The sequence below is a fragment of the Halichoerus grypus genome, chromosome 6, assembly GCF_964656455.1.
Source record: "Halichoerus grypus chromosome 6, mHalGry1.hap1.1, whole genome shotgun sequence".
Classification (NCBI taxonomy): Eukaryota; Metazoa; Chordata; class Mammalia; order Carnivora; family Phocidae; genus Halichoerus; species Halichoerus grypus.
This window is the reverse complement of record NC_135717.1, coordinates 86,407,499-86,417,953: the sequence shown is the minus strand read 5'-3', so window position 1 is coordinate 86,417,953 and position 10,455 is coordinate 86,407,499. Positions and strand designations below refer to the sequence as shown.

The following is a 10,455-nucleotide window of genomic DNA, read 5'->3' as shown; positions in this document are numbered from 1 at the left end:
GAAGAGATTAGAACACAGACAACACAGGCAGAGGATCAACCATATAAGGACACAATGAGGAGGTGGCCGTCCATCTGCTAGTCAAGGAGAGAGGCTTCTGATGAAAGTGAGCTTGCTGACACTTTGATCTTGGACTTCCAGTCTCCAGAATTATGAGAAAATAAATTTGTTTTTTTAAGCCACTAAGTCTGTGGTATTTTGTTATAGCATCCCTAGCAAACTAATATAGTTGCTCTCTGTTTCCTCAGACTCAGGGAAGCCAGATGCCATATTGTGAGCTGCCCCATGGAGAGGACTATAAGACAAGAAGCCTGTTCTCTGGTCAATAGCTAGTGAATCCCTGAAACCTGCCAATAGCCAAGTGCATGGGCTTGGAAGTGCATCAGCCCCCAATTGAGTCTCGAGATGATGGATAATTTGGAGATGATGGATAATTTGACTTCAGCCCGGTGAGAATCCTTGAGCCATTAGCATCTAGCGAAGCTGTGCCCAGATTCCTGGCACACAGGAATTGTGAGGTAATAAATAAGTGTTGTTTTAAGCTGCCAAGGTTTACAGGAGATTAATTTGTTATGCAGTGGTACAATATTAATACAATGGAGATAGATCCCACAATGTGTGTTGTATCAGTCAGGGTTGAACCAGAGAAGCAGAACCACTAGGATTTATTACCTGGAATTATCTTGCAGGACCCTGGGGGCTGGCTGAGCACTCTTTGTCAGGCTGTCTAATGTTTGAACCCAAAGTCAAGTGGTTGGCAGTTAGGAAGGGAAGATCACAAGCTTTCTTTCTGCTGCTTGGAGTCTCTTAACCTTTAAGATGGCCGAGTCTATCTGATTAAGTCAGGCCGCTTCTGGATAACCTCCTCTCTGATTAACTCAAAGTCAACTGATTTGAGACCTTAATTACATCTGAAAAATCCTTTCCTAGGACCTAGGGCCTTGGCTAGCATCAGAATGGGTAACAGGAAAAAGACGTGTGTGTGCTACAGATGGCTGCTGGCCTCCCCCTGCCCGATAGCTTTCCTGAGAGAGTCTCCCTTGTAGGACACCATCAGCACAAACATTCTAGAAAGAACATTCTAGAAAATGCCTAGTTGGCACATCAAAAAGCCATGCCAGGAGCTTTCATAATTTCAAGGGAGGCTGGGAAAGTATTTCAATTTAGTTCTCTAAAATTAGAGATCGAATGTTCATAGCAGCAATGTCTGCAATAGCCAAACTGTGGAAAGAGCCGAGATGCCCTTCAACAGATGAATGGATGAAGAAGATGTGGTCCATATATACAATGGAATATACAATGCTCAGCCATCAGAAAGGATGAATACCCAACTTTTACATCAACATGGATGGGACTGGAAGAGATTATGCTAACTGAAATAAGTCAAGCAGAGAAAGTCAATTATCATATGGTTTCACTCATATGTGGAACATAAGGAATAGCACGGAGGACATTAGGAGAAGGAAGGGAAAAATGAAGGGGGGAATCGGAGGGAGAGATGAACCATGAGAGACTATGGACTCTGAGAAACAAACTGAGGGTTTTAGAGGGGAGGGGGGGGATGGGTGAGCCCGGTGATGGGTATTAAGGAGCGCATGTACTGCATGGAGCACTGGGTGTTACACGAAAACAATGAATCGTGGATCACTATGTCAAAAATCAATGATGTATTGTATGGTGACTGACATAACATAAAATTAAATAAAATTAAAAAATAAAATAAAACTAGAGATTGATAGAATAAGGCATGATTCCAGGAGTAGGATCCAGCTTTTGGGCGACTGAAGAGCATGACAACTGTTCAATGTAGTCTGCTTTTTCGGCTCCCCAACATTCACCATTTACCCCACATTTAAAATTGACCAAAAAAAAAAATCCCTGTTCCCATCTAACAAAAGAAGATATCCCTCACCATATTAGGTGCCTATTTTTCATTACAGATCACCTGAGACTTAGTAGCTTAAAATAGCAATAGTCACTATCCCCTCTTGGTTACTAAGAGCCAGGAATTCAGGAGTGACTCAGCTGCATGGTTCTGGCACTGAGTCTCTTATGAGGCTGCTGGCGTCATTGTGATGGCTTCTTCCAGGCGCCTGCACTAGGAAGACTAGAGCAGCTGGGCCCCGGAAGAGCTCAGGCATCTCAACTCTGCTTCTCTTTGGTTTTTCCACATGGGTCCTGCAGCATTGTGACTCAAGGCTTCAAAGGCAGATGTCCCAAGATGACTGGCTTTTTAAACCTCATCTGGCAGGTTAACCAGTGTCAGTTCTAGGACATGCAATTCACTGAAGCAAACCACTGAGGCCCATATTGAAGGGTAGGGGAATTACATACCATCTATGTATGTAAGCTGTGTCAAAGCATTTGGTCATATTTCCAACCACCAAACTTGGAGATCCAAAAATGGGCTCTTGTTTCATCCTGATCCAAATCTCCGATCTCTGGACAATGCCAGTTCTTCCCTTATTTCCATCATGATTCTTCTCCATAATTTATAATTTATAGGCTAAACTGTAAAACTAGTGATCACTAATCTGTCTTTATTTTTTTTAATTTAAATTCAAGTTAGTTAACATATAGTGTATTATTAATTTCCAGGTAGAATTTAGTGATTCATCAGTTGTATATAACACCCAGCGCTCATTACATCACATGCCCTCCTTAATGCCCATCACCCAGTGACCCCATCCTCCCACCTACCTCCCCGCCAGCCACCCTCAGTTTGTTCTCTATAGCTCAGAGTCTCTTATGGTTTGTCTCCCTCTCTGTTTTTAACCTATTTTATTTTTCCTTCCCTTCCCCTATGTTCATCTGTTTTGTTTCTTAAATTCCACATATGAGTGAGATCATATGATAATTATCTTTCTCTGACTGACTTATTTCACTTAGCATAATACTCTCTAGTTCCATCCACGTTGTTGCAAATGGCAAGATTTCATTTTTTGAGGGCTGTGTAATATTCCATTGTATATATATACCACACCTTCTTTATCCATTCATCTATCGATGGACATCTGGGCTCTTTCCATAGTTTGACTGCTGTGGACATTGCTGCTATAAACACTGGGGTGCATGTACCCCTTTGAATCACTATTTTTGTATCCTTTGGATAAATATCTAGTAGTGCAACTAATCTATCTTTACATGAAATAATGGGAAAAAAGAAAGAGGCAAACCTGAAAAGTAGTAAAAATGCATTCACAAGATGTTTTACCTAGAGTAATGACCAAACAGCTTCAGAAAGCAACACTTCCACAGATATTTTCTATGCATTGGATAAAATATAAATTTGTTAAATGAATATATATGTTTAAAAATATATCTGTATAAGAATACATATACATATATATCAACTATGTTGGGTGACCACATTTCAGTATTCCATCTTATCTAGAAACAATCCAAAGATTTTCAATTATCACCCAATTTAAAATTAGTCTAAAGTCCTAAATATAACTAAGAATCTTGGAAAATTTTTAAGCCGATGTATTACAGAAAACAATTACTATTGATACACAAAACATTTCATAATTTCTATTCAATTTATTAGAACATGTACTTTTACATTTTTTGTGTGTTTTAACATGTGGACATAATATTAGCTTATCTTATCAGTAAACCAGTACAAGAATTTTAGGAATTTAGAATGACAACCCCAAATCTTATAAAAAGTAAAACATATCCCACACTGAAAAAATCAGAGAAAAACATATGCCAATCTGATCTGTTATAGCAATCATTTGGATTATATAAGCCTGGTTTCTTATAGAAAAACACTCCTGAACTAGTAGTTTTTGTTGAAAGGTTTTCATTTTTTTTTTTTAAATGGATGAGCATATTTAAAGTAGTAGAAGTTCCATTTCTTCATTCTCTGGGAATTCTCAAGTGTTACATTTTAATAAGTGTTTCTTAAACTCTGTAAAGCACTTAGAACAAAATTTCTTGTGTAAGAGTCTTTATCCAGAGGTGGGCAAAAATTTCATACTCACAATAACAGGCAAAGGCTTTTGTCAGTTACAAACAGAAACACAGAGGGCTTGCTTCTTTGTATAATATCAGCCCTGGGACAGACTAAATATAGAACACAAAAATTCACTCGTACAGTTGTAAAATTCACTAATACGGACATTCTCCTTTCCAGAAGAAGCAAGATATATTCTTGCACAAACTGACAACCAGATAAACAACAACAACAAAAAAACTAGCAAACCAAATTGTGGAGCATTTCTCACCTGATAGAATAGATATCTTCTCTATCAAATAGACCAAAACACTAAATTCTGAATCACTGTCATTGTATTCATTTGCTCTTTCTGTGCAACAGATTACCAGAAATTTAGTGCGTTAAATAAAACAAACAAACAAGCAAACAAGCAAACACACATTTATTTTTATTTATTTATTTTGGTTGGTCTGTATTGGGTAGTTTGATCTTTGTCTTTTTCTTCTTTTAATTTAAAATCAATTAATTAACATATAGTGTATTATTAGTTTCAGAGGTAGAGTTTAGTGATTCATCAGTTGCATAAAACACCCAGTGCTCATTACATCACTTGCCCTCTTTGATGTCCATCACCCAGTTACCCCATCCTTCCACCCACCTCCCCTCCAACAACCTCAGTTTGTTTCTTATAGTTAAGAGTCTCTTACGGTTTGTCTCCCTCTCTGATTTTGTCTTATTTTATTTTCCCCTCCCTTCCCCTACGTTCATTTGTTTTGTTTCTTAAATTCCACATGTGAGTGAGATCATATGATAATTGTCTTTCTCTGATTGACTTATTTCACTTAGCATAATACCCTCTAGTTCCATCCATGTCATTGCAAATGGTAAGATTTCACTTTTTTGATGACTGAATAATATTCCATTGTATATATATACCACATCTTCTTTATCCATTCATCTGTTGATGGACATCTGGGCTCTTTCCATAGTTTGGCTATTGTGGACATTGCTGCTATAAACATTGGGGTGCATGCAAACACACATTTATTATCTCATAGCTTTTTTGGGTCAGGAGTCTGGGCAAAGCTTAGCTATGTTCTCAGCTTCAGGATCTCACCAAGTTAAAAACCAACATTCTGACGATACTGTATTCTCATCTGCAGGCTTGGCTGAAGAATCCACTCCCAAGTTCACATGGGTTGTTGGCAGAATTCATTTTCTTGTGGCCCTTTCCATGTGTACTTCACCACATGGCTGCTTACTTATTTAAGGCCAGCAAGAGTCTCTCACTCAGTGGAGGCCCAGCCCCTCTTTTGAAGCTTTACCTGATAACATCAAGCCCGTGAAGGATAATCTCCGTTTTAATTAACTCAGAATTAGCGATTTGGGATCGTAAGTATCTGCAACATTCCTTCATGCTGGCCATATTCTGCAGGCTAGAAATAAGTCACAAGTCCTGCCCATGTTTAAGGGAAGGGAATTAGGGTGTGAACATCATGGGGAACAAAAGTTTTCAATTTCAACACAGCCCAATTTATTAGCTTATTAATTTTATGAATTGTGCTTTTGATGTTGTATCTAAGAAGTCTGCCTAACTCAAGTTTACAAAATTTTCTTTTATGTTTTTTTCTAAAGTTTATAGTTGTTCCTCTTACATTTAGGTTCTACAATCAATTTTGAGTTAATTTTGTGCATGGTATGAAATAAGGCTCTAAATTTATCTCTATGAATGTGGATATTTAATTGTCCCAACTTCATTTGTGGATACAAAGGAAAGATCATTTCTGCCCTTGATTGCCTTGATACCTTTTTTGAATTCATTTGTAGCAGCACTCCAGCTGGTCTTAAGGGTTCACATGCTTCAAGTTAACACCCTCCTTACTTACTGACTTAAGGCCCTTGATCTGCGAAAGAACTAATTTACTTTTCTTGAGATCTGTAGGCCACTGGCCCTGAGGAGTAAAGGACCGGAACTTTCCCAGGCCACAGCAGCCAGCGAGTCTATATGAAGCCGCCTTGGCTTTCTGATTAACCTAGCAATTTTTTAGCAAAATGTTTTTCTTCTTTTAGGTCACACAAATTATTTTACTGAACTTCTTTTGTGTATCAGGAGACCTTGCCCTCCTTTGCCGAAAGAACAGAGTCCTCCTAAACATCACGACATAAGAACCGGACCGCCCTGCATGACCCCCTTGCACTGAGATAACGTGTGTAGCTGGCATCATGGAGTCTGCACATAATCAAGAAATGTTGCAGGCCACTGCACTCCTTTTGCTGAGTAACACCCTCCTTACTTACTGACTTAAGGCCCTTGATCTGCGAAAGAACTAATTTACTTTTCTTGAGAAAACCCTAAACCCCTTTAAAAACCCTGGGCCAGGCAGAAATCTCCAAGTTGGCTTTGAACAAGAGTCTGCCTTCTCCCCAGGTTGCTAGCCTCCTGAACAAAGCTCATGTTCCTTTCCAATCAAAAACTCCTCTCCTGAGGGGCGCCTGAGTGGCTCAGTCAGCTAAGCGTCTGACTCCGACATGAGCTCAAGGTCGTGAGATCGAGCTCTGTGTCGGGCTCCATGCTCAGCGGGGAGTCAGCTTGAGATTCTCTCCCTCTCCCTCTGTCCCTCCCTGCTGCACGCACATGCTCTCTCTCAAATAAATAAATAAAAACCTTAAAAAATAAAACAAACAAAATCTCATCTCTTGAGTAATGGCCTTTCGAGCGACAGGCAGCCCAACTGGGTTCAGTAACAAATTAACCATGAATGTAAATATTAGACGGGACTCTCAATTGTGTTTCATTAATATATATATCTATCTGCATGAGAATACCGCACTATCTTGATTAATACACCTTAGTAGCAAGCTTTGACACTAGGAACTGAAATCCTCCAAATTTGTTCTTTTTTAAAAAAAATCCTTTTGGCTATTTGGGCGCTTTGCGTTTCCATATACATTTTAGACATAGTTTTTCACTTTCTGTGAATGGAGACTGCCGGGATTTGATAGGAATTGCACTGAATATATAGACCATCTCTTTATCTGAGAAGACTCTGTATTCCAGTTTTTAGTTCAGGTGGTCTTCCCTTCTTGCACAGCTTTATGATGAATTTCAAATACAATTTTGGCAATTTACTCTCTTTATCCTGCTTGTTATTGGAGGGAATCTTTTCCTTTTTCAATTTGCTACATTCTACTCCTAAATGGAAGTTATAGTAGGTTAACTTTAGTGTATCAAACAACACAGGATCAAATGACTAAGGGACAACATTCCCTGCCCTTTCTGTACCAGACAGGCAAGATGGAAGATAGTATACAAACTCCTCACAAAGACCACTGGGAAAGGATATCATTACTATCTGCACTGTACTGATGATCATACTGAGGTAGAGAGTAGTTTTAGAACAGCATCCAAGATCAGAGATATATGAAGCAGACAATCTGGGTTTCTCATCCTGGCAGTCCAGCTCAAGATCCTCTGCTAAAAACAATTACTACAGGGCGCCTGAGTGGTTCAGTTGATTGCAAGCATCTGCCTTCGGCTCAGGTCATGATCCCAGGGTCCTGGGATTGAATCCCGCGTCAGGCTCCTTGCTCAGCAGGGAGCTTGCTTCTCCCTCTCCCACTTCCCCTGCTGCTCTCCCTGCTTGTGCTCTCTCTCTATATCAAATAAATAAATAAAATCTTTAAAAAAATAAAAAATAAAAAAATAAAAACAATTACTACAAAAACAGAATCTGAATGAAATTCAAGGGTAAAAGTTGATTTCAACATCTATTAATCTTAAAAAAGAAGTTATCAAAAATGAATTAAACAGAGAAAACAAAATTGAATATTCATATATGGAAAATACTGGAATTGGCAATGGAAAACACATGTTCTTTTGAAATGCCCAAAACTGTTTACAAAATTCTTGAATATTTTAATTAAATATTAATATTTAAATATAAAATAGACTCATAAAAGAACTTTATCAAAAGCCTAAGCATGAGAGATATATCTGGTAGCTATTAATAATGGGTTGAAAAGTCTGCATGGGAGAAAGGGAGGATTTAAACTGGATGATCTCCTGACACTGATTTTACATTTTGGAAATTATAGGACAGTAATTTCATCCACGAGATGCATATGTATTTGTGTGAGTTTGTGTGTGTGTGTGTTTATGAGCTTGTAAATAAATAAACTTTTTTAAAGTATTAGTTATCAGCAACCAGCTTTTAGAGAGAATTGTCTTTTCTGGATGCTTTTGATAGGAAAAGCTTGAATTCTTCCTATGTAAATCTGGCATTAAAAAAGTAATAATAAATCCATAGTGCTGTAGATCCTAGCTATAACCCAGCTCCATGAAACAGTTTGAACATTCACTGTTTGTTCTATTGGGTTTTTAAATTTTACTACCTCAAAACTAAAGTTGGTGAACACAAATTATGGAAAGGTTAAAAAAGGAACAAATTGCAAAACAATATGTCCTTATTTGCATGTTAGCAAATGTGACCCCAGCTTTCACTTCGACACCAGTTATGGAATAATCCAGCCCATGGCAAGGACACACAGTGTATGAGTCGGAGTCAACTTAGCTATTTGGGAATAACAATGTTTTTCATCAAGACGGCATTGAGCTCATCTATTAGCATACCCTGGTGCTTTCCTGATTGACATCGGTCACAGAATTTAAAAGAAACAAGAACTTTACTTTCACACTCAGAAATCAGCTGCCTATAGAACGTAAGGTCTGAATATTCAAGGAATCACAACCAGTGACATTAGACTTGGCTTTTTGGTTTGTTTTTCTTTCTAGACATGGTAACTTTACTACCGGGCATTTTTTTCGTCCTAGTAATAACAGAATTTGTTCTAGGAAATTCTGCCGGTGGCTTCAGAGCAGTGGTGAACTGCATTGACGGGGTCAAGAGACGAAAGATGTCCTCAGCTGATCAAATTCTCACTGCTCTGGCGGTCTCCAGAATCGGTTTGCTCTGGGTAATGTTAATAAACTGGTTTGCAGCTGTGTTGAATCCAGCTTTATATAGTTTAGAAGTAAGATTCTTGTTCATATTGCGTGGATGGTAAACAATCATTTTAGCATCTGGCTTGCTACTAGCCTCAGCGTATTTTATTTGTTCAAAATAGCCAATTTCTCTAGCCTTATTTTTCTTCGCCTGAAATGGAGAGTTGAAAGTGTAGTTCTTGTGATACTGTTGGGGTCTCTGTTCTTTTTGGTTTTTCATGTTGCAGTGGTAAGCATATATGAGAAAATGCAGACGAAGGAATATGAAGGAAACATCACTAGGCAGACCAAATTGGGGAACATTGTAAGCCTTTTGAATATGACTGTATTCACGCTAGCAAACTTTGTGCCCTTGGCTATATCCCTGACATCTTTCCTGCTCTTAATCTTTTCCTTGTGGAAACATCTCAAGAAGATGCAATCCAGTGGTAGAAGATCCCAAGATCCCAGCACCAAGGTCCACATAAGAGCCATGCAGACTCTGATCTCCTTTCTCTTGTTATTGGTAGGTTACTTCCTGACTCTGTCACAGTCTGGAGTTCTAATGGGCTGCCGAACAAGTTGATCCTCCTGCTTTGCAAGGCTATTGGAATCATGTTCAAGCCACTCATTTATCCTGAGTTGGGGAAACAAGAAGCTGAGAGAGGGCTTTCTGTCATTTCTGTGGCAGCTGAGGTGCTGACTGAAAGAAAGGGTGTAAGAGGAGCATCATGTGTTTTCTAGGAGAAAACAAGTTGATGGAGTCTATAACATTTTATACTTCTTTCCTCTTTTTCTAATGAGTATATCATTGAGTACTTTCTAAAGTACTTTCTAGAAAAGTCTTTTACCTAAGCATATCACAAAAAGTATATGTGTGTGTATTTATGAAAAATATGAGAAAGATTATAAGATTAGCATATCATTAACCCACCTTTTGCAGGTAAGCAATTTAATGATACAAAATATTGTAAGAAATTCCTCCAAGATTATGAAGCAATGTGTATTTCATATACATATTCTATGTATCATCTTCTAATTGAAGACTTTCTGATCTATATTTATGCATTTTCCATAACCGACAACTTGATCTCAGGAAATCATTGCTATTTCCCATTGTAATCAGCACCACACATATGTACCACAGTATTTAGATTTTATTGTTTGAATCTTCAATCTTTTGGGCGGTAATGATATTCAATTGTAAATCACACATTGAGGATGAATGTTTGGGGTAGATATTATTCCGTCATGAATTCTTCTTGGTTAATAGAGAGCCATCAGAGCTATTATTAGGAAAAGAAAGATGCACACAATAAAATTCAAGAGTGACAAATATATTTAGAATACATTTTATGTATGTGTACAATAAACAATGCTAAAGAATATGAGATTTAATACAAGTAGGTAAAATCTTGGATAAAAAATCAAGTTCTACGATAGGATTGAGGAAGAAAAAAAATGAACATGACTTGCTTTCAATGTTTCTATGTTCCCATATGCTGCTAGGAGAGTCATTTCTTACAGTTTT

General features: G+C 38.0%; 1 pseudogene; it reads left to right on the top strand.

Annotated features, from left to right (window-relative positions):
• The first annotated feature begins 8,737 nt into the window (after positions 1 to 8,737).
• Positions 8,738 to 9,627, top strand: LOC118528489 (taste receptor type 2 member 66-like; annotated as a pseudogene).
• The last annotated feature ends 828 nt before the right edge of the window (positions 9,628 to 10,455 follow it).